General features: G+C 32.8%; 1 protein-coding gene across 4 annotated transcripts in view; it reads left to right on the top strand.

The window, feature by feature from the left end:
• Nucleotides 1-7,358: 7,358 nt before the first annotated feature.
• The window catches only part of LOC139501490 (N-acetylated-alpha-linked acidic dipeptidase 2-like), a 60,989-nt gene continuing 43,666 nt past the window's right edge, over nt 7,359-24,681 (top strand). The window contains exons 1-3 of one of the 4 annotated variants that reach the window (XM_071290583.1): nt 7,359-7,482; nt 10,708-10,765; nt 12,084-12,099. The gene's annotated coding sequence lies outside the window, so the exon portion shown is untranslated. Of the gene's footprint in view, nt 7,483-10,707; nt 10,766-12,079; nt 12,100-17,418; nt 17,616-24,681 lie in introns of those variants that run through there. The other 3 variants (XM_071290579.1, XM_071290584.1, XM_071290585.1) reach the window with 3 other exon arrangements.

Consider the following 24,681-nt stretch of genomic DNA (forward strand, 5'->3'; position numbering starts at 1 on the left):
TTTGGAGGTGAATACTGACATTTTTGTGCTTTGGAAAGACTAAATTACCGGGTTTGTAATAACATGAGCAACACGATGGGTGACACGTGTGGTGCAGGGTCTGTTTACCTTTCCGGGGCACCTGAGATTACTAGTGGGGTTCGTATTGCTTAGTCCTTAGTTTTCTGTGTGTACTATTATTCGTCTGTTTGTCTTTTACTTTTTTTGCCATGGCGTTATCAGTTTATTTTCGATCTATTTTGAATGTCCCTCTGGTATCTTTCGCCCCTCTTTTAAGATTTTTGTGGTTTGACTTATTTCCCGAACACTTTAAGCAAAAGGGCCACTGAAGTTGAACATGAACAAACCTTTAAAACGTATAATTTCCTCTCTCACTGTTAATAAAGTTTTAACACTTAATCCGTCGGATGTGTCCAGACTCATAAATTATTCTTGTAGAACATGCAGGTTTTATCTATTATCTGTTACTGGTTTTCAACTAGCTTTCAGTAACTGCAAGTAATCCTATGTTTGTGCTTTGTCGCAGCATGACATTCTCTTTCCTCTTTCATATACATATATATATCAGTCTAAAGATTTGCACAACGGTACTGATATAAGATGTTATAATACGAAAATGTTGTTATTAAAACACGATTTAATAACAACATTTTCGTATTATAACATCTTATATCAGTACCGTTGTGCAAATCTTTAGACTGATATAATTTTTTCCTATAATATCCTATATATATATATATGTCTTTACAACTCGTCTAAACATCAACCCAACAATGTTAGATCTGTAAATTTGCTTTCGCAAATTTTTTGTTCTTCCCTCGCCGGGATTCGAACCCATGCTACTGTGATATCGTGACACCAAATCGCCTGCACTGCAGCCGTCCCGCTAGACCACACGATAATATATTAAAACTTATATGCTACTTTCAACATTTAGGACCCTAATTACTCGCCATACTTTTATATAAATTGATTGCATAGTATATATGTTCTATAAATTTGTCTTGCTCACCACGTGGATATGTATTTACCTTTCTCCTTTACTGTCGATATGACACAAGCAGCTTCAGAGACGTTTGAAATTTGTGTAAGTTCACCCGGTTCATTCTATTCTTGTGTGGACGAAACGCACTCCTGGCGTATTAAATTTTAAATCTGGTGCCTTTTGTTAGCAATTATTCGATTGTTTCTTTGTCCAATATGTTCACCTATTTATTTGTATTGTAGTCCTGTTATTTTGTGTTGTCATTTCAATGTTATATTTAACATTGCCATTAAAGCGGGAGGTATGGCATGCCACAAAACCAGGTTCAACCCACCGTTTTTTCTTTACAAAATGTCCTGTACCAAGTCAGGAATATGGCCATTGTTATATTATAGTTCGTTTCTGTGTGTGTTACATTTTAAAGTTGTGTTTCTGTTGTGTCGTTTGTTTCCTCTTATATTTGAGTGTGAATTCACATTACTATGGCCGAGTTCACTTCAAACTCTCCAGTTAACTTTACTTACTCGGGTTTCAACAATACGATTTTATTTGAACCACTCGAGTTAACCCCTCGTACTCTCGTTCAAACCCTCACCGAGCCAGGTTTAAACTCGAGGAACTCTTGAATGACGTCAAACCAATGAAACTATTTTATTTTTTATGCTTGGTCAGGGCCTTACCCTAGAGTTACTTAGAGTTGTTCCGAATATCAACTCGAGTGCGTTCACGTGATAATCTACCAACTCTGAAGTCGATCGTAGAGTTTGAAGTGAACTCGGCCTATAAGATGTGGGATGGTACTTTTCTATCCCAAATTCATGTATTTAGTTTTCATGTTATATTTGTTATTTTCATCGAATTTTGTCTAATGCTTAGTTTGTTTCTGTGTGTGTTACATTTTAATATTGTGTCGTTGTTCTCCTCTTATATTTAATGCGTTTCCCTCAGTTTCAGTTTGTAACTCGGATTTGTTTTTTTCCTATCGATTTATGAGTTTCGAACAGTGGTATACTACTGTTGCCTTTATTTAAACTGCGAACAGTTTTATTGCGAACATTGTAAAATATTACATTCAAGACAAAAAGTATCAAAGAATCACGAATTTAAGGAAGCTTTGGGTTTTACTCCGGAAGTCAAATCAAAATTTGCTGATCATAATGAGTCCTTTTCTTTCGTTTGCATAATCTGCAATGTTCTAGTTTAGTGCTGTTGCGTTACCGAAAAACATAATGGTCATAAACTTTCTCAACTGAAAGATACAATTGCACAGCTGAAAAAAAATCGAACAAGATTTTCTGTCAAAGTTTCATAAAACGAGCGGAAATATGTCCAAGTTGGAACAAAACCTTTCAACATTTGGTGGTCAGGTCGGGGCTGTTGTAAAGGCTATAACAGAAGATGGTATCAAAATAAAATGGATGGTTGACCAGTATGCAGCTAAAAGAATCGCTTCCATAGCCGAACAGGAGAAGGACATATTAACAAAAATACTATTGGACAATAAAACTGCTCTTGCCAAGGCATACGCTCTTAATAACAGGCAAAAGGTTCTTGATCAAAGCAGACATGATGGAACTTTAATACAGATGTTAAAGAGCCTTAATGAAAATATAGACAACATTAAGTGTCGCCCCCTTCCGGAGTTACCCTCAGTTGTTCACATCCCAAAGCTGATCTTTGAAAACGACATTTCACAATTGATGGGGTCATATAAAATGAGTGAAACCGGAACAAGAAGAGAATGGAAGGTCGAAATAATGCCACTTAAAATTCATGAAGATATTATGAAATGTAGGAAGTGTGGAAAACAAAAGCCAACAAACTAAAAGATGTACAAAGGATTGCATTTTGATCATAAAGACTACTTCATATGTTGCCAAATTTTGATGGACCGACAAACATTCAATTAAATTTTCACTGGAACAACGGAATGATAAATGGTATGCTACGTTTTGTTTCTAATTGTGGGTACTACATACTATAGACATTTTAAAAAATGGTTTAACATTGCTCACTTTGATATGTGTAATCTATGTTAAAGGGCGTTCTCTATGCGTGCTATGGTTTCTTTATCATTTTAGATTTTATTTTTAACACATTTCAGTTTGAAAATTATTTGTTTTTTTTCTAAGTAAAAATATATTTCTTATACTTGTGTAAAACATTATTGGGTATTTATATAACACTACACACCATGTTATATTGAAAAGAAAAGTGTCTCGACATTGATTTAGTAACAAATCTATTATAAGAGTCAAAAGACATGTCAGATATAACGTCAGCGATACAGTAATTATACAAATTAAATCAATCAAATCAATGTTGATTTTAACAGAGGTCCACTCGAGCAGTCAGGCATCAACTGGAGACAAATTTTCAAGTAACGACCTTAACTGGATAAATAAAGGTTAAATAATGGCAAAAGTAGTATACCGCTTTTCGAAAGTCATAAATCGATTAAGAGAAAACAAATCCGGGTTACAAACTAAAATTGAGGGAAACACATCAAATGTATATAAGAGGAAAACAACGAAACAACAGAAATACTAAAGTGCAACACAAAAAAACGACAATTCAACACACACAGAAACGAACTATAAGATAACAATTGCCATTTTCATGACTTGGTACTGTCGCCCGTCCGAAAAACCTTTACAAGGAAACTTTCTTCAACGTTTTTGTGTTTGCTTCTTTGGAAGGGAATGTTTTAGTTTAAATCTACAGCTTGCAAATATTGAGTTGTATTTGATCGTATCGAGTACGCAACGTTTACATACATCCACTACGCAGCCACTGCAGGATAGTTTGAAAATTAAAAACACCCATTGTATGCATATGGCTCTTATATATTTGGTCTGTAGCTTGATATAGTGTTGGGTTGTAGCAAGTAAAGCAATATTAACATCCGCCGTTTATCGATCTTTATCCATTTACTGATTGTCGATAGAAGAAATTTTGAACACTCATCGTACAAGTAACTTTTCGTCAAAGTTTGCATTGCTTCTATAAAGGGGAATGGTTTAATATTTGTGTTGCCGATTGATAATTATGAGTTGTAGCGAGTACGCGATTTTTGTTGAGCCTTCGACTTTAGTCGAAAAAGCGAGACATAGCTATCCTACATTCCGTCGGCGTCGTAGTCGTCGTCGTCCACAAATATTCACTCTGTGTTAAAGGTTTTGAAATTTTAATAACATTCTGAAACTAACCTGGATTTCTACGAAACTTGGACAGAAGCTTGTTTTTGATCATAAGATATTATTCAGAAGTGAATTTTGTAAAAATAAAATTCCATTTTTTCGGTATATTACTTATAAATGGACTTAGTTTTTCTGCCAGGAAACAATACATTCACTCTGTGGTTAAAGTTTTTAAAAATTTAATATTTTCTTAAACTGTCCTAGATTTGCAATAAACTTGGACAGAAGCTTGTTTATGATCATTAGATAGTATCAAGAAGTAAATTTTGTAAAAATAAAATACCATTTTTTCTGTATTTTACTTATATATGGACTTAGTTTTTCTGTCAGGAAATAATACATTTACTCTGTGGTTAAAGTTTTAAAAATTTTAATAACCTTCTTAAAAGAGGGACGAAAGATACCAGAGGGACAGTCAAACTCATAAATCGAAAATAAACTGACAACGCCATGGCTAAAATGAAAAAGACAAACAGACAAACAATAGTACACATGACACAACATAGAAATTGGAGAATAAGCAACACCAATTTTCTTAAACTATCATGGATTTGTACCAAACTTGGACAGAAGCTTGTTCTGATCATAAGATAGTCTCAAGAAGTAAATTTTGTTAAAAAAATCATTTTTTGTTGTATTTTTCTTATAAATGGACTTAGTTTTTCTTCTGGATGGTTAACATAACATACAGTCTGCAGTTAAAGTTTTAAACACATTTATAAGATTCATAAACTATCCTGGATTTTTACAAAACTTGGAAGCTTCTTACAATCAAAAGATATATAGTATCGAGAGGAAAATCTTAATGTTGTAATTTTCCCTCATTTGTGTGGAGTCTGCGACTAACAAACAGTAGGCGAGACACTGGGTTCCGCGGAACCCTTACGAATTTTTACTACTATAAACGTGCATCCACTTTCTTATTTAGGATAGACTCAATATACACAATAAATAAACAACCATGAACAATAACATGTACATGACCCATACATGATATAGAAAGCATTGCAATTTATATCGTTTAAACGAGTGCAGGAGATCGAACTTCAAGGTTCAATTTATGGCTGGTTTCACACCACATATTTCAATATTAGTATATGCTGTGTAGCACGCGGAATTGAGAGATAAAAGACAAGACGGGTAGACTCGGAGTCAGAATACAGCTCCCGGGTAGGGCGAAATGTATTTATCTTGTGAAAAAGGACGTTATAAAATTCCGACTCAGTATGTGAGTCTAGTACATGTATAAAACAACCATCCACCAATTCAAAGGTTTTCCTTTTCGGGTTCACAATTATATCTGTCGTTCGATAGCTACTTACAGTTACTTTCGCTGCAGCGGTTGGGGCATTGTACGTCTGTACGTACGTCCGTTCGAAATTTTTGAGAAAAAAAATGGTTTCTGTTCTCTAACTTTAGTTTGCCTTAGCCAAATATTCTGAACTTATACACACGTTTATTGTCACCAAAACACAAATCAAATTCGAATTTGGTTGGCGTCACTTTCAATGTCCCTTCACTAATGGAAAACATGCTAGATTTACGATTTCCACACTCAAAATTAAGTTTGCCTCACCCATATGTTACAAAACTTATACAGAATGCATATAACCATCAATTACAAATAAATTTCTAATTCCTCTAGCTTCACTTTCATCGTTCTCCGGTAATGTCTCTTAATAGATGGACAAGTAATTCATTTGCCGTATATTTACAAGCGGGGGCAACTGTGTCCCGTGGACATATTCTTCTTTTATGTTTTTATTAGATTGATATAGGAAGATGTGTCTTTTTTGTCATTTATTTTGTGCCGTATGTTGTTACCTTTTCCTTTAATGATTTATGTTAAAACTTTTGCAAAACCCCGTGGTAGCTGTAAACTAACTTACTTTTGTGATTACCAGATTTATTAGCTATAGTTGTTATATTATTAATTTCCGAACATATTTGTATCAAAACCGTCGTTTGATTTTGTTGGAAATTAATAGCTTTCATATTGTCTCCTAGACAACAACAACTTATAGTTGTTATTTCATTTATTTTTTATGTTTGTTTGTTAACATCTTATGTATTTAAAAAAAAAGGATCTTCAAATAATCGATCATAGTTTTTTTTTTTTAATAAAACAATAAAGTTTAAACAATATTATGAAATTCATTATATGACGTCAAAAAGTATATATCGGTATTTAAATATTCAAAAAATAACCGTGCGATATGGTTTTTCAGGGCCTGGGCGGATCCAGCCATTTTAAAAAGGGGGTGTTCCAACCACATGTCCCCATTCAATGCATTGGTCGTCCAAAAAAAGAGGGGGGTTCCAACCCCCGGAAACCCCGCCCTTTATCCGCCACTGTTTTTGCTATGCAATATGCTTTTTGCTATCCGCCGTTTTCTGTCTACCTTCGAACATATAGTTTAACCTGTGACTATCCCTGAACGAATCAAATAAGTTAAAATATACAATCAATACAATACAATACAATACAACAATACAATACAATACAATACAATACAATACAATACAATACAATACAATACAATACAATACAATACAATACAATACAATACAATACAATACAATACGACAATACAATACAATACAATACAATACAATACAATACAACACAATGCAATACAATACAATACACTACAATATACAATGCAATACAATACAATACAATGTAATGCAATACAATGCACTGCAATGTAAAAAGGCATTGCAATGTAATGCAATACAATGCATTGCAATGTAATGCAATACAATACATTGCAATACAATGCAATGCAATGCAATACAATACAATGCAACATTACAATACAATACAATACAATACAATATTTCTGGGGTTGGAACCCCTTTTTTACAATTATTGTTTTGAATAAGTAATATAAAAAAATACACAATGTTTTACAGTAACACAAATTAGTGTAAAATTGTTGAAAGTTTTAAGGCAGTTATATAGCACGACTATTTACATCAATGTCGCACACAGCACTTCCTGGATAAGTTTTACTCAGTATTTTGAGTTCAATTCCGATATTCTACAGATACAGAACACATGATTTGCATATGTATAAATCTTTTGATTATTATACTTCGAAAATATGCCAAGTTTGCCTTAATGGTAGTTTTTAAATTCTTTCACAAAAGTAAATAACCGTTAACGTTGCTGTTGTATATCGTTCTAACTTTTAATGTGGTAGTTGGTTGTAGCAGTTTCCGTGTTTTCGCAAGTATCCGAAGTCGGTGAATTTGAAGACTGGAACTTTGTCGTTCGGGCGTCAAATATAAATTGTTAGTGAAGTTTTTGTTATGAAATGTACACAAAGCATTATTAGTTACACAAGAGACATATACACACACTGCAATTAATATTTTTCTCATTTTCTGATCATGAACTGCAGATGAAGTTCAGGCACAGCAAAAGCTGCATAAATTTGTTTATGATGTTTAGGACACTGCATCAGTGCATGACAAAATCTAGTCCAAATAATTATGACGTCTGGCAAGGCTAGGAAGGCGTCCCAGAAAAAAATAAAAAATAGCCTTGGCAGACGTCATAATTATTTAGACTAGACAAAATCCTCCTTCTTTCTTAGGCCAGTTAGGCCTGACACTAGCTGCGGAACCGTAGCTCTTAGGTCCTTATGTTATTTTTTGACTATTTGCGGACCATATGTCAAAAAATAACATAAGGACCTAAGAGCTACGGTTCCGCAGCTAGCCTGACACCTAATTATTCCAACAGCCCATTGGTCCGACACCCCATTAGTACAATGTCCCATTGTTCTAACACTCCAATACATTTGTAGTTCAACACCAAATAATTGAACAGAATAACTTTTTATATCTGAAAGCCTGATGATGTGTTTATTTAATATAAAAAAATCATGTGGTGACCAAACGTCTGAGTTATCACCAGGTAGGTTGGTAGATGTGTATTTGTTAAAATATTTTAAAATATGCTATATTAATGTAATGATTGGCATCATTGGGTAGAAGTTTGTCAGATTGGGAACAAACCCTCGGTATGGTGATTATACCTGTATAGACAATGATAGAGGGATATTCCTTCTATAGAGGGATAAAATTATCCCTCTGTCAAAATGTCTGTAGAGGCGTATTTTTGTTTAGACTGGATACTATTATGCATATTTTAGGGGCCAGCTGAAGGACACCTACGGGTGCGGGAATTCTCGCTACATTGAAGACCCATTGGTTGCCTTCGGCTGTTGTTTGCTCTATGGTCGGGTGGTTGTCGCTTTGACATATTCACCATTTCCTTTCTCAATTTTATTAAATCAAAATAGGGCAGAAAGGCATTTTCTGCTTATTATGGCAGTAACCTGCAACAGTTGATGCATCAATTGATGTTCTTAATTTAATATGCACATGATGCACATGCCCAGTTTGCTGCTTATCTGACTAAATATACAATCTATACACCTTATCGCTAATCCTGGCCGTTTGAACTTTTGACGTCAACAACAATCACTTTTCCATTGTCATGATTGTGGCGTCAGATATTTTGTTTTATGACGTCAAAATTTTACGAGAACCTGTGTGATTTCCAGCAATGGCGGACAAATACAATAAGGTGTATTGTTCACCATGATTGAAAGCTGGGATGATCAGGTAAATTCCACTCACTTATATGCCTCGCTGAACAGAATTTCTATTGTTACTGTTAGATTTAACATGAAATTTAAAGGTCAACTATTCCTTTTGTTGTTGATCAGGTGTTCAGATATAGGTATACAATAGATTGCAAGTTTTGTCACTTTAGCAGAAATCTGGTCATCCCAAAAAGTGCATATGTTGATGCATATAATGCTAGAGAGTATAGCCAATATAACTAGAAAATGCCATTCTGCCCTAATTTGCTTTAAATCCAGTGTTACATTGTAACAAAAATAGCCCTCTATAGAGGGATAATTTTATCCCTCTAAAGAAGGATTATCCCTCTTTACAGGTATAATCACCATACAGGGGGTTTGTTCCCAACCTGTTTGTTGTAACTTTTACCCTGATATTGTAGCTGAACAGATTCATTAAAAGTAAACAGAGTAAGTTAATAACTTCAGGGTCATATTGTTCTCCCAAATTCAGTAAGCAGCCTAATTTTTAACCACAAATATTTTTGTTAGTACAGCACATTCCGTCAAACTAAAGTATCTTTTGCGAAGTTTTAATATCAAATTAATACTTGCATGCAGACAGCAGATTCTTAATTGTCGGTATGTCATACATATATAAGAAGCGAGAGAAAACATTAGTTTAAAAAAATTATAGTACGATATGAAGCAAAGGTTAAGTAATTTGTACATGTTGTAAGAACATTTTATTTTGGTATGCAAATAAATCAAGAAATTTAGGACCGGGGTATCTTCTCACAAAAATATATTGTAATGTCAAAGAAAAAGACTGTAGAATGGTAGACAAAAATGGTAGATATATATATACATAATTTTTTTTTTTAAATATTATAAAAGAGGGACCAAAGATACCAGAGGGACAGTCAAACTCATAAATCGAAAACAAACTGACGCCATGGCTAAAAATGAAAAAAACAAACAGACAAACAATAGTACATATGACACACCATACAGGACATAGAAAACTAAAGAATAAGCAACACGATCCCCATTTAAAACTCGGGGTGATCTCAGGTGCTCCAGAAGGGTAAGCAGATCCTGCTCCACATGTGGCACCCGTCGTTATGTTTATGCTTATGTGATAACAAAACAGGTAAATAGTCTAATTCGGTAGGTCACATTCATAAAAGGGAAGAGGATTGTAGTTTCTATGTAAGGAACATATCTGATATCATTTGTGAAACAGTTATTCCATAACAGTCAACCAACTCGTGATGGCGTCCGTAAAATTTACGAAGGGATGATTTCAACTTCACCATTTGGAACTCTTGGTTTAATAGCTTTCTTGTGTGCAGCAACGCTCTATCAAGAAAATCATGATCGGAAATTGAATGCAAGCACAGGAATATATAATATATTCATCATGACAAATATTTGAAAATTCACTAGACATGTTTCTTTCATAACAGCCTGCAACACATGCACATATCAAAGACTTAACAGGACAATAATCTATGATATAAATATTTTAAATCTTGTTGTCCATGATCATGATGATTGATGGTTACTGATCATCAGAAGGTGTCAACTTTTAACTTGTACATGTACATAAGCAAATTATGAATATGACAGGGCACCTTTATGGAGCTACATATATACATTGCATATATTTGGTAAAAGTATATATAGACTTGTTGAACTAATGTTAATAACATAGAGAATGGAAATTTATGTGGAATGTTTCAAACAGACAACAACTTGACCAAATAGCATAAAACAGCCACTTATTTTTCCGAAAGTTCATGTAGTTTTGGCCCCCTTTTAAGGAGTTTTCAACATCCTGGATCTGCAGAAATAGTTTTTTTTACCAAATTCTTATTCTTGACCACACCACATGCCACTAATTCTTTTTATTCTTTCACAGAATTGTACAGTCAGAAAATGAAGATAAGCTGATGAAGAATCAGGGACTTTTTATGCAGGTAAGGCTTGTATACCGGTACTGTACATTTTGCAATGTTTTGTATAGTTATGTGTATTATCAATACTACAATACCATACATTTATACCTACCAGCTTCTAAAAAAATTCTTGGGTTTTTAACAGGTAAATATGTTCTTAAATTTATTCAATTTTGGCTGAAAGTGAATGCATGTTTTGATCTAGGTATTCAAATTTTCAAATGTCAGAACAATCTTAATCTTCATGATCTAAAGCTTTACAACATTCATTCGTTATTGTGAAATATTAAACTTCAAGAGTTATCCTTCCTTTCCTGAAAGTTTCCTTTGATTATCTGTGTAAGTCATGATCAGCAGCTTGGCAAGACAGGTCAAATGAGCTACTCAGATCATTTGATCATGTTGATGTCCGTTGTTGTTCCTTGTTTGTTGTCAGTTCACTTTTTCAATAATTTCTCTTCTGAAACAACTGCAGCAGTTGGAACAATTAATCTGGCAACATCATGTGGGTATCTAGGTGTAAAATTATGTACAATAAAACAGGGATAAAATGCAAATTAAGTCTTAATATCTTGAAAACCCCTATAGATAGAGAAAATCTTGAATAGAAAAAGCAAACTACAAGGCAAGATCTACAAACAAGTTGGTATTGCCTAAATTGTTTGTCAAGTCTTTTAGGAGTTATTTTTTTTATCATTTGTTGCATTTTTTCACTATTATAAATATCTTGAAAACAGATAAAAGTTATTTATTAAGCATAAATGATCAGGAAGACTACATTTAGATCTACAAATAGGTCAACATGAACATGGCCCAATTCTTCAGTCAACTCCTTTATCAGACAATTTTAACATTTTTTTTTGTGTTTTTTTGTGTCTTTTATTTTATAAACCTAAATGCTAAATAGATACATACTTTGAAAAGTTAATTGAAAAAATTAATCAGCAGGACATGATCCACAAATGTGCTAACATTGTAAAAATGTAAGTCAACCCTTTTAAAAGAAGTTATTGTCCTAATGATGATTTAAAATTTTAAATGAATTATTGTCCTTCAATGACTTTTTTTTCCTTTTTTGCAAAAATTACAGAAAACATCTGTAAACGATGAAAAAACAATCAGCAGAACATGGTCAACAAAAAAGAGTCTAGCTGAGGACCACCTCCTGGTGTGGGATTTTCTTGCAGCGTTGTAGACCCATTGGTGTCCTTCGGTTGTTGTCTGCTGTTTGGTCGGGTTGTTGTTTCTTTGACATATTCCCCATTTCCATTCTCAATTTTTATTTAGTCATGACTTATACATAGTCTTCAATGTTCGAGTGTTAACATTATTGTTGAAGATGCACATAGATCTAGGTGAGTGAAACAGGCTCTTTAGGGCCTCTGTTTTCTGGTTCTTTGAAGTTAAGTTAATGTGTTAGCATGAAAAAGCATGCATTTTATTTCTTTTATTTGCAGGATTCTTTTTTTGGATTTAATTGGTATAAGTTAACACCAAAAATAGATGTGTTTAACAAAATACAACAAAGATCTTTGTCTAAAGTTTAATTGTCATGATGTATCTTCAAAAAAAAAAGATTTTGTCTCAACTAACAACAATTTTTAATTGGAACCAACTAAAATAAAATGTCTTCTATTTTGGTATTTTGTAATCAAACGAAAAATAGTAATCCATAAAACCGAATTCATGTTTAATTTTGTTTACGTATATATCCTCTTGATAAAAAAAATAGCTATAAAAATAATTCAACATAATACTACAATTTTCAACTTCATGCTGAGGATTTCTCAAATTGCCCAATTTCTCTTTAAATTTTGAATCGTGATGCAATTTTGTCTATTTGTCGCAGAAATTTGATCAAAAGCAATTTACAATAATGGTAAAATCAATGCTAAAAACATTCTCTCCCACAAAATAGTTATCTTAAACCTAACCTGATATTATTTTTCATTGTAATGATAGAAGAATGTCATCGTAAAATTGTCACTTTTAATTGATATGCTTTTCAATGGTAGTTAGTCATGAAATGAATTACCAGGAATGCTACGTTTGAAATTGACAACTGGAATAATAAAATCTTGATGATGTGAATATTTAAATAGATGCTGTTAATTAAAAGGCATCTGTGAGTGACGGCTTTTATTTTCTGAATAAATAATTTGTTATCTTTATTTATTTTAATGGACTGATTGAGATTTTGTGAGCAAATGTTTTTAAACTTTTGCATCAGAGTATTAATAAAAATGTCAGTTGTAGATAGAATAATATCATTTGAAAGAAGAAAAATCAGATTCTGATAAGAGTATAGATAATATCTGTAAAAAAGATTTTATTCCACGGTTCAGTCAAGATAATTAAAAAACAAAATTATTTATTATTTAAAATTGGAGAAATTTTGAAACATATCTTTGGCATTAAATTATCCCTTAAACTAAAAAGTTTCCTTTTTTTAGTGTAAAAAAGTGACTATTAATATAACATTTTGCAAATCTAGGTTTTAGGTTGAATTTTATAACTTAAGGTAAAAAACAAAATTGACCACATCCTGTCTGTAACCAGGAAACAGTAGAACCAATTTTCAAATGAAACAGCTGTTAATTTTCTAAAATAATTGGAAAAATAATGTCTATGACAGTATAAACCCACAATGTCTGTGTACTTTTCTTATTTAGTAGATATAGGCATCCATTGTATGAAATGAGGGAATCGTATTAAACGTACACTGGGGAATAATTCTATTAGCAAGACCAATATTTCCTGTTATATAGTCTGTTTAGCAGCTTTCTATGGCACCTTTGTTAATTTACAAAAGAACACCTAACTTCTATGTAGTTAAAGATTGGCGATATCCCTAAGGGTTTTTGGGAAATAATGAGATTTTGCCATAGTTTTGGGAAAAGGAAGAATCCATAATTTGGTTGTATATATGTAATTTTAAACAACATTGATGATTTGAAGGTTTCTTAGCATGCGAAGAAGTCGTTTTTGATTTATTAAGAATTCTAAGGAGTCATTTATGAATTAACAATGTAGTTTGAGACAAGATGTCTTACTTAGACCTTTGAGTAATTGAATGCTAAGAAACTTTGACTTTTGAGTTTGTAAAAGAACAAGTTATCTTAAATTACAGTTTTCATGAAATTTGAGAATAAAAGACTGTTATAATTGAGTTCAAATGATAAAGAAAATGTCAAGTATCATGCAATGCTTGACATGGATTTTTACTATTTGTCAAGATTCAATTTTTGTTTCTCCATTTAGAATTTACACATAAATGGAAGTGACAGCTAGGATGCATTGCTTGTTGTGTTATTTTCATGCTATTTATCAAGGATTTGATAAATTTCTTTGAAAACTGAAGATTTAGAAATAGAATACTTTAAAATGTTCAAGTTTCGATGTGAAATATCAGGGTTGCTGCACTATAGTTGAAAAGAATTGACTAATAAACAGAAAGTGACAGGATACGTTTGCTTGTTGTTTTATTTTCATGTCTATTTACCAAGGATTTGATAAATTTCTTTCAAAACTCAGATTGAAATTTTATTGACTGCTGCATCTTAGTCGAAAGTTTTAAAAGAGATAAATGAGAAAATCTTCTCGGTTTAACAAGAAAACAAAGATTTTAATGAAAAACGACAGGACCGAATTCTTAGCTTGTTGTGTTATTTTCATGATTATTTAGTGAGGATTTGATAATTTTTTTTCAAAAGTCAAGATTTATAAAGAGACTGCTTAGTTTGAATGTGAAATATGACGGTTGCTGAAGCTTAGTCGAAAGTCTGAGAAAGAGATAAATGAGGAAATCTTCTGGCTGGAATAAGAAAACATAGATATTTATGAGATACGACAGGATCATTTGTTCTTTCATTGTTTTAGAGGCGAATTATCACTAAGGATTAGATATAAATTGGACATCTAAGTCTGTGTGGAATTGTCCTGTCATTCAAGCTTTACTTTCTATGGACTGGACATTCTCTGACCGTCGTATTTGGTAAATTGGTACCAAATTTAAGCTATTTAGTAATTGGATTGCACTGAAACTTTTTAGTTATACATTGAAAAAATGTTGTCAGAGTATTTTATATCTTATGGTTAAAAAGCAATATCACTATTTTATTTTAACGATAATTGACCTGATTAGTGGATTTTACCTAATGCTGCAAAAACCAATGTTAAAAGTCATTATTTAGGTTTTCATGTGGAATCCAGGTATAGTGAGGATGAAGGACAATGCTTGAAGGACTATAGAATTGTGAGAAAATAGTTGATATACATGTACATCTAATTGCATTATAATCATGGCTATTTGCAGCTTGAAGACAACTTTAGTTTTGTTAAGACAACTGACTTCATTATAATTAACTATAAATGTATCAATTTTGAGGACTCAATTTACAAATCTGAAATTGTGAAAAAGCATATTTTCAAGAAGAACCGAACTTATAGTAAACTGGGAAGCTTATATCTTTTTGGAAAAAGATTGATTGGTATTGAAAAAAAGAAATCATATTAATGAATGACTATATAGATAACTAGTTTGGTAAATGGTTTAAAGAGAATAATGACAGCAATTTCAATATTGTCTGAAAAAGTCATGGACAGTTTACTTGATAAGTAAGTATGTTTGATATCAAGTCTTACAGTTGTGAGTTACTGTGCAAAATAGCACCTAAAATAAGAATCATTTTAAAATAGTTGTAGTGCATTAAAAGTTCAAGTTCCAATTTGATACATGTACATGGCACATTTCTTTTTTGAAGGTTATATGCCCCTAAAAATTTGGGAATTGACACTTTTGTTTACCCTTAATAGTATCAATGAACATGATAATTTCTGTGTCATTTGGTCTCTTGTTGGGAGTTGTCTGTCTCATTGGCAATCATATCTGAACATCCTCTATATATGGCCTCTGTTATGACAAGGCCTACCTATTGTATTTATTGTGAACTTGTTCTCGTCCTGAATATGCATGAAATATTTGCCATTGGATGTTAAACAATCAATCAATCAATCAATCAATCAATCTTTTTTATATGATCTGATGAAGCACAAAGATTGAAGTTTCCATTATTAGCTAAATGCTTCAACATGTTCAGCTGTATTGCATGATAGTTTAATAGATTTCATGCAAGGAAACACTAAACAATGGTTGACATCTAATTTGAAACTCTCTCTTTAAGATTAATTATATATATTTTAATTAAATGGTCTTTGTTTTTGATTATTATTTTGTTTTAACTATGACTATTTTTGTTCGTTGTCTGAGTAACATTATTTTAAAAATATATTTTATCTTTGGTCTTTTCCAGACTTTTATTAATATTAAATAACAGCCAAAGATATTGATGTGAAATAATAATATTGCCAAATTTGAGGTTTTTATAATTTGAAAGTAATATAACTATGAGATGATGATCATACTGTTATATGTTTTGTATACATACCTGCCATTTAAATGTTTCTGGTTTGTATTGTTAATTGGTTGCATCAAACTGCATTTTGAGACATACTGAGTGTATACTTTAACTTAAAAGAGAGTTGTTCATGTTGTCTCAAGTTTTTTTTTACCTGTTTAACTTAGACATATGTGTTAGAGAATACCTAAACATTTGTAGGAAAACCAACAATCCTAGTCAAATTACACCAGAGCTATAAGTCCAGTAGATAAACCAGCAAGGCCCCTTTATTATAAATATTTCAGTTTAATTATTCATTTTTAATACATGCTATAATCTAGATGAATTTTACCATTTTCCTGAATGGGAATAAAGCACATTAGGGCAACTTAAAGTTGTGCATCCTTCTCAACCTGTAAAGTGGACCATGAAACTGTTGGCTCTGGTTTGATATGATGAGACTTATAAATATTATACATTTACACAATCAAAGAGGCAATTTGTATTCAAAATTGATATGTGAAAAAGGGATAAAAATTGGAGCGAACAGTTTTGTTGGTTCCTTCTAAATTAGGCAGGTTGACACTAAGGGTGTCACATGTGGAACATGATATGCTTACCTTTCTGCAGCACAAAAGTTTATCCCCATTTTTTGTGGGGTTCTTCTTTTTCAGTCTTTAGTTTTGTTTGTTGTGTTTTGTCTACTCTGTTGTTTGTTGTGTTTTGTCTACTCTGTTGTTTGTTGTCTACTCTGTTGTTTGTTGTGTTTTGTCTACTCTGTAGTTTGTTGTGTTTTGTCTACTCTGTTGTTTGTTGTGTTTTGTCTACTCTGTTGTTTGTTGTCTACTCTGTTGTTTGTTGTGTTTTGTCTACTCTGTTGTTTGTTGTGTTTTGTCTACTCTGTTGTTTGTTGTCTACTCTGTTGTTTGTTGTGTTTTGTCTACTCTGTTGTTTGTTGTGTTTTGTCTACTCTGTTGTTTGTTGTCTACTCTGTTGTTTGTTGTGTTTTGTCTACTCTGTTGTTTGTTGATCTTTTTTTTATTTGACTTTTGATAATGTTGATTAGTCAATGTCCTTTTGGTATCATTTTTTCAATTCTCTTTGACTATAGGCAAAATTGAATTAAAGCATTGTAAACTTGAGCTAAAAATAATTGCCTTAATTCTATTGACTAGACATTGTGTTAACCAATGCTTGTTTTTGTCTAATCTTTGTTTGGTCTAAGGTATTACATCCCAGAAATTTGTAGACTTGACATTATCTTTTGCAGAAGTTATATGACTACACATTGATTTTTTCCAGCAAAAATAACAGTAGAAATGGAAAACTAATAGAAAACGGTTAATAAAAGATTTATCTTTTTTTTAACCACAGAATGTATACGAAAGAGTAATTATATCTCTTCAGTTGATATTCTGGTTGTTTAACCAAATATGTTTACGAGGCTTTACGTGTTATTTGTCATTTGTTAAGTGAGTATTAGTTTTATATATAAAGAAAATGACCATTTCTACTTGAAAAGCCAAATTTAAATTCTCTTATTTGATATTTTATTTAAATTTGAAAATTTCAATATGAAATCTGATAATATATTGTATTGTGAATTCTAAGAAGATCTGTGTTAATTATATTAAACTGATAATATTATGATATGATTAAGTGTAAGGTTTATTTAAACAATTACCAAATCTTAACTATAGTTATCAAAAATACCAGGATTATAATTTAGTACGCCAGACGCGCGTTTTGTCTACATAAGACTCATCACCGACGCTCAAATCGAAATATTGATAAAGCCAAACATGTACAAAGTTGTAGAGCATTGAGGATCTAAAATTCCAAAAAGTTGTGCCAAATACGGCTAAGGTAATCTATGCCTGAAATAAAAAAATCCTTAGTTTTTCGAAAAATTCAAAGTTTTGTAAACCAGAAATTTATAAAAATGACCACATTATTGATATTCATGTCAACACCGGAGTGTTGACTACTGGGCTGGTGATACTCTCGGGGACGAACATTGATCTTTTAAGTAGCTGGGGAACTGTAGCTCTTAGGTCCTTATGTTATTTTTGACTATTTGCAGATGATCTTATGGAAGATCTGCCAATGGATACCAAATAGTCTAAATGAAAAACCATTAAGACATACATTTCTCAATCGTTTTTATATAGATTAGACCGTTGGTTTTATAGAGATTAGACCATTGGTTTTATATAGATTAGACCGTTGGTTTTATATAGATTAGACCGTTGGTTTTATATAGATTAGACCGTTGGTTTTATATAGATTAGACCGTTGGATTTATATAGATTAGACCGTTGGTTTTATATAGATTAGACCGTTGGTTTTATATGGATTAGACTGTTGGTTTTATATAGATTAGACCGTTGGTTTTATATAGATTAGACCGTTGGTTTTTAGCTCAACTGGCCCGATCCATCATCCAAGATGGCCGCCAGCGGGGGACTTAGTTTAACATAGGACCCTATGGGAAATGCATACAAATGACTTCTTCTAGAGAACCACTAAATGGAATGAAACCAAACATAGCATGAATGTTCCTTATGGAGTGCTGACCAAGTGTTGTTACTTTGTAGCCGATCCATTATCTAAGATGGCCACCAGCGGGGACTTAGTTTAACATAGGACCCTATTGGAAATGCATACAAATGACTTCTTCTAGTGAACCACTGAATGGAATGAAACCAAACATAGCATGAATGTTCCTTATGTGGTGATGACCAAGTATTGTTACTTTGTAGCTGATCCATCATCCAAGATGGCCGCCAGCGTGGGACTTAGTTTAACATAGGACCCTATGGGAAATGCATACAAATGACTTCTTTTAGAGAACCACTGAATGGAATGAAATCAAACATGGCATGAATGTTCCTAATGTGGTGCTGACCAAGTGTTGTTACTTTGTAGCCGATCCATTATCCAAGATTGCCGCCAGCGGGGGACTTAGTTTAACATAGGACCCTATGGGAAATGCATACAAATGACTTCTCTTAGAGAACCACTGAATGGAATAAAACCAAACATTGCATGAATGTTCCTTATGAGGTGCTGACCAAGTGTTGTTACTTTGTAGCCGATCCATCATCCAAGATGGCCGCCAGCCGGGGACTTAGTTTAACATAGGACCCTATGGGAAATGCATACAAATGACTTCTTTTAGAGAACCACTGAATGGAATAAAACCAAACATGGCATGAATGTTCCTTATGAGGTGCTGACCAAGTGTTGTTACTTTGTAGACGATCCGTCATCCAAGATGGCCGCCAGTGGGGGACTTTTGAATGAAATTAAACATGTTCCTTTCCTTATAAATGAGGTTGTGTTGTCACTTTTAGCCAAATTTCATATTTTTTTATATGATTTCAAAAACCCAAGTAGAATCAGGTGAGCGATACAGGCTCTTGAGAGCCTCTAGTTATATAGATTAGACCGTTGGTTTTATATAGATTAGACAGTTGTTTTTTTCTATTTGAATGGTTTTACACTAATAATTTTTTGTGCCCGTTATTAAGCTTGCTGTTCTGTGTGAACCAAGGCTCTGTGTTGAAGGCAGTACTTTGACCAATAATGATTTGCTTTTATAAATTGATACTTGGATGGAAAGTTGTCTCATTGGCACTTATAGATACCACATCTTCCTATATCTATATGTATATGATGATAAACAATCAATGACAAGATCATGAATTCTTAATTCATTTTATAAAATTCATGTATATAGCTTAATTTTGACAGTTTCATATTTTGTAAAAGATTAATAATCTGCAATAAAATCCATATCTGTTTGAAAACACTTTGTGAGATTAAAAAATCAAACAAATCTTGACAGTATTAATATTTATGAAACTGTGGAATTATAACTGCGCATGCATGATATATACATTTATTGCATGGAATTAATGGATTTTTTAAGTACCTGCACAATATTGAATCATTTTGGGAATTTCTTCAATAAAATCATTTTTATCTATTTAAAAATACTATGTGAGTTTAGAAATTAAAAAATTAAGCCTGACTTTAATAACATAAGATTGATATAAATGCCATGTACAATTTTTGAAGTACATCCCAAGAGAAAATAAATCTGGAATTCCACTGGAATCCCGCCTGGAATTTTGATGGGATTCCAAGTGGGATCCCACCTAATTCCACCGGGATAAAATTTCGGGAATCCCGCCAAAAGTCCGGGATTCCCGAAATTTTATCCCGGTGGAATTAGGTGGGATCCCACTGGGATATTGTGGGATTTTGATTGGGATCCCACTGGGATCCTGATGTAAATCCCAGTGGAAATATACTGGGATTCCCGGAAAAAAAAGCGGGATCCCAAAAATAAATACCAGCAGGATATACATGCACCAATTCAAATTGCACTGCCACTGGGAATCCTTGGTTATTTATGCAAAAGGATACATGTCATGTTTTCCTTTCTGTTAATCAATTTGCTGTCTCTGTACTTCCAACAAGAATTGCTGAGTAAATTATGGTAACTGGAATATCTGCATGCAATCTGTTTCGTTGGAAGCTCCATTTAAAAAGATCAGTATATCCCCTAAAAGTATCAAAAAAATCCACAAAGAATCATTTGTTCAATACGTTTTGAAGCAACAAATTCAATAGAAATATTATTGCATGTTTAATGTTTATAGAATACAGTAGATTGGAAGCTAGTCCAAATAATTATGAAGTCTTGGAAGGTTATTTTAATTTTTTGGCAAATTAATTACCTTCCCCCTTTTTTATCCCCTGACGATAAATAACTATAGCGACTTATTATTTTCACCAAATAAACATACACACAACTGAATTAAATTTTGACATACATACTATTTATGCCTGTTATGTGACAAGTTAACAAGTTTATTCAAATATATTTTCAGTTTATGCTTTCAGACTTTCTGATGTTGATTTGCTCAGATAAAAACCATACAAATCATAGTTCCTCAATAAATTATTTTTATAATCATTATATGCACATATACACATGTTAAATTAAATTATTAATGCACTTATCTGAAGACATCTTCATCTTCGTCCTGTCCATAATTCAGCGTAAACAAATTTTGATGACGTTTTTACCAGTACACAAACGTCGACGTGACAATCTCGCCCCAAATTATATCGGCCAAGTTGATCTGTCTCCGTAACGGTATTATAAATAAATTAAGGGTATCGCATAAAAGTATTAATTACTGGCCAGTTTTTACTAAATATAAGAAAATTATACTTTATTAATCGGCACATGGTGCATGCGGATAAGATAGTGGCCGCATTATTTAGGACAGTAGTCAGTATTTTCTAGGGTCGAACTGTCCCGCGGCAGTACAGTTGAAAACAAAAGCACGTGGTTATGATATTTTACAGTTTACATAAGGGAGCTACCATTTGATTTTTATGGGGGGGCTAGGATGAAAAATTTTGTCCTGCATTTTTTTTTAGCTGTAATCTCTGTCCTGCCTTTTTATTTTTCACTCTGTTCGGTCCTGCCTTTTTTTTTAGTTTATCCTGACTTTTTTTTTACCTAAATTGTTGTCCTGACTTTTTTTTTTAGCAAGTGTCTCATCCTGCCTTTTTTTTTTACTCAAAACTCCTGTCCTGCCTATTTTTTTCAAATTTCATCCTAGCCCCCCCATAAAAATCAAATGGTAGCTCCCTAAGTTGAGAAATCAAAGTTTTACGATGTCGATCATTATCTTATCATTGATGCCGGAAGACAACTAATAGAAACGCACTTATGGGAACTTGGGGAACAACAGAAACGCCCAAGCTTTTCTGGCAAAACACTCGTTGACATTTCTCGGACGCCCTGCCATTTTTACCTCGCGAAAATCTCGGCATTTTTCTGACTTATTAATATCTGTCAAACTGAATATTAAGTGACACTTAAATGTGATTGGCTTCAACTGACAGCTTTGGTGTCATACGCATTGTTAATTAACACCAATAACCTGTACTTGATGTTATCAGAGACATATAAAAATAAAATTGAAAATGGAAGTGGGGAATGTGTCAAAGAGAACAACCCGACCACAGAAACACTTACATATTTTCAATAACATAATATATGGTTCATACAATTTCCCGTTTTAACTAGACTGGGATCCCAGCTTCAGACAGTCATCCCGATTGGGATCCCGGCTTTAAACAGTTCCGATTGGGATTCCACCTTCAGACAGTTACCCCGATTGGGATCCCAGTGTCCGATATTTATCCCGTTTCATCTTGACTGGAATCCCGGTTTCAGACAGTTATCCCGAATGGGATCCCAGTTTCAGATATTTATCCCGAATGGGATCCCGCCTCCAGATGCTTATCCTGGCTTATCCCGACAATTTCACCGGGATTGCATTGGGATCCCGATGGATCCCGTTTTCGTTTTCTCTTGGGATGTATATTGAATCATTTGGGGAATATGTTCACAATTTTAATGTGCGTATTGTTATGCGTTTACTTTTCTACATTGGTTAGAGGTATAGGGGGAGGCTTGAGATCTCACAAACATGTTTAACCCCGCCACATTTTTGCGCCTGTCCCAAGTCAGGAGCCTCTGGCCTTTGTTAGTCTTGTATTATTTTAATTTTAGTTTCTTGTGTACAATTTGGAAATTAGTATGGCGTTCATTATCACTGGACTAGTATATATTTGTTTAGGGGCCAGCTGAAGGACGCCTCCGGGTGCGGGAATTTCTCGCTACATTGAAGACCTGTTGGTGACCCTCTGCTGTTGTTTTTTATTTGGTCGAGTTGTTGTCTCTTTGACACATTCCCCATTTCCATTCTCAATTTTACATGTATTTTTTAAGGTTTAATCATCTGCAATTAAATCCATTTCTGTTTCAAAACACTTTGTGAGCTAAGAAGGTTTAAAATATCTTGACAGTATAAAAAAATATGGATTTAAAAGTTTTAAATTGACAAAAATGCCAGTGATATCAAATTTAGTTCATGGAATTAATCCATTTTCTAAGAAAATCAAATCATTTGGGGAATTGTTCACATGTTTGACACATATGCGGCATGTAAATGATTTTCTATGCATGCAATGTATTGAGCTATAAAATTACTAGCAATACGATTAAATATAATTGAATAACAGAAATTGGATAAGAATTCCATAACTGAGGATAATTCATGGTGAATTGAGATCTTCATTTAATTTGTTTTCTCTAATATTATTCATTGTAATGTTGTTGATCTTGACCTCCTGTGACACTCATCCTTTTTTCTCGAGGCAAATAGATAGAAAGGAGTTGTTTTGTGCAAGTTTCATAATTATCAGTCCTTAATAATGTAGGCGTTTAATGTTTCTGAGATATTATATCAAAAAGGACAGACGGAGGCAAGAAAAATATTGTATTGCTATAAAAGTTATAATTGATAAACTAGAAAATGGAAAATATCTGTTAATAGAAAAATAATTCTTGAATTCATATTGAATTTTACAACAATTTAAATTTGAACATTGCACTGGTAGCTTAAGTGTTACCCAGTTCCAACCTTTACACATTTATCATGTTTATGCTGTAATTAGAATCATTATTTTGCAATGAAACGGCATAAAATAAAAGTGTATTTGCATGAGCATCTTAAAAGTAGAAACCTTTTAATGTTTTGGCTGTGAATTACTAGAAATGTTTTCATTGCATTATGTAACAATTGTATACTAAATTGTCTCTGTATCAGCCTCCTTTCTAGGGAACACCAAGGATAGAGTCAATTATAACTGAGTGTTGTCAGAAATGGCATTTCTCTCCTCTGGACAATTGAATTTCAGATACTTTTAAAACAGTCTGGGGATGAAAATGTAAATGTGGTTATTTAAAAACAGGATTTAGTGATGGAATCTTAGTGTAATTCCTATTATAAAATATCGAATTATTTTCGTACAGATGGCCATTTAAAGGCTAATAGTTAGGATGTTTATCTTAGTGATTGAATTAATTTCCAGACCTAAAGTAATAAAAAACAACAAATAATCAAATAAAATATAAATGTTGGGCCTCTTGAGAGGCAAAGTGTAAAATATTGACAGGAATGAACTGGACTTACTGGACAATTTTTTTAAACAATTTTTTTAAACAATTTTTGTTGTACAATTAAGTGTCTTAATTTATTTAATGCAGAATTTTATTATCTACTCTCAATTATGAAATAATAATCACACGAAATGTATAATAAATTATAATACTTTATTTTGATTGGCTGACATCAATCTGGTGTCATTCAGCATTTCTGAAGGTGAAGTTTATTTCAAAATTAAATGAATTGTTCATGATGACACCAGCTTCCACAATAAAGTGCACAGGCCAATCAAAGAATAAAAAAGTTGTTTTCAGGATCCAAGCAAAAAAATGTAATTATAAGTATTGAATGCTTCTTTTAGTTAAATTTTGTAGGGTTGTTAAAGCATGGACTGTGTGCACATTTTTAAGAATGAAGCGCTTCCGTGCTTCATACAAATTGTACTTTGGTCAATGCTTTTACACCCCAATAAATTTACAAAAAGAAGCTTTCAATT

This window comes from Mytilus edulis, chromosome 13 (assembly GCF_963676685.1).
Source record: "Mytilus edulis chromosome 13, xbMytEdul2.2, whole genome shotgun sequence".
Classification (NCBI taxonomy): domain Eukaryota; kingdom Metazoa; phylum Mollusca; class Bivalvia; order Mytilida; family Mytilidae; genus Mytilus; species Mytilus edulis.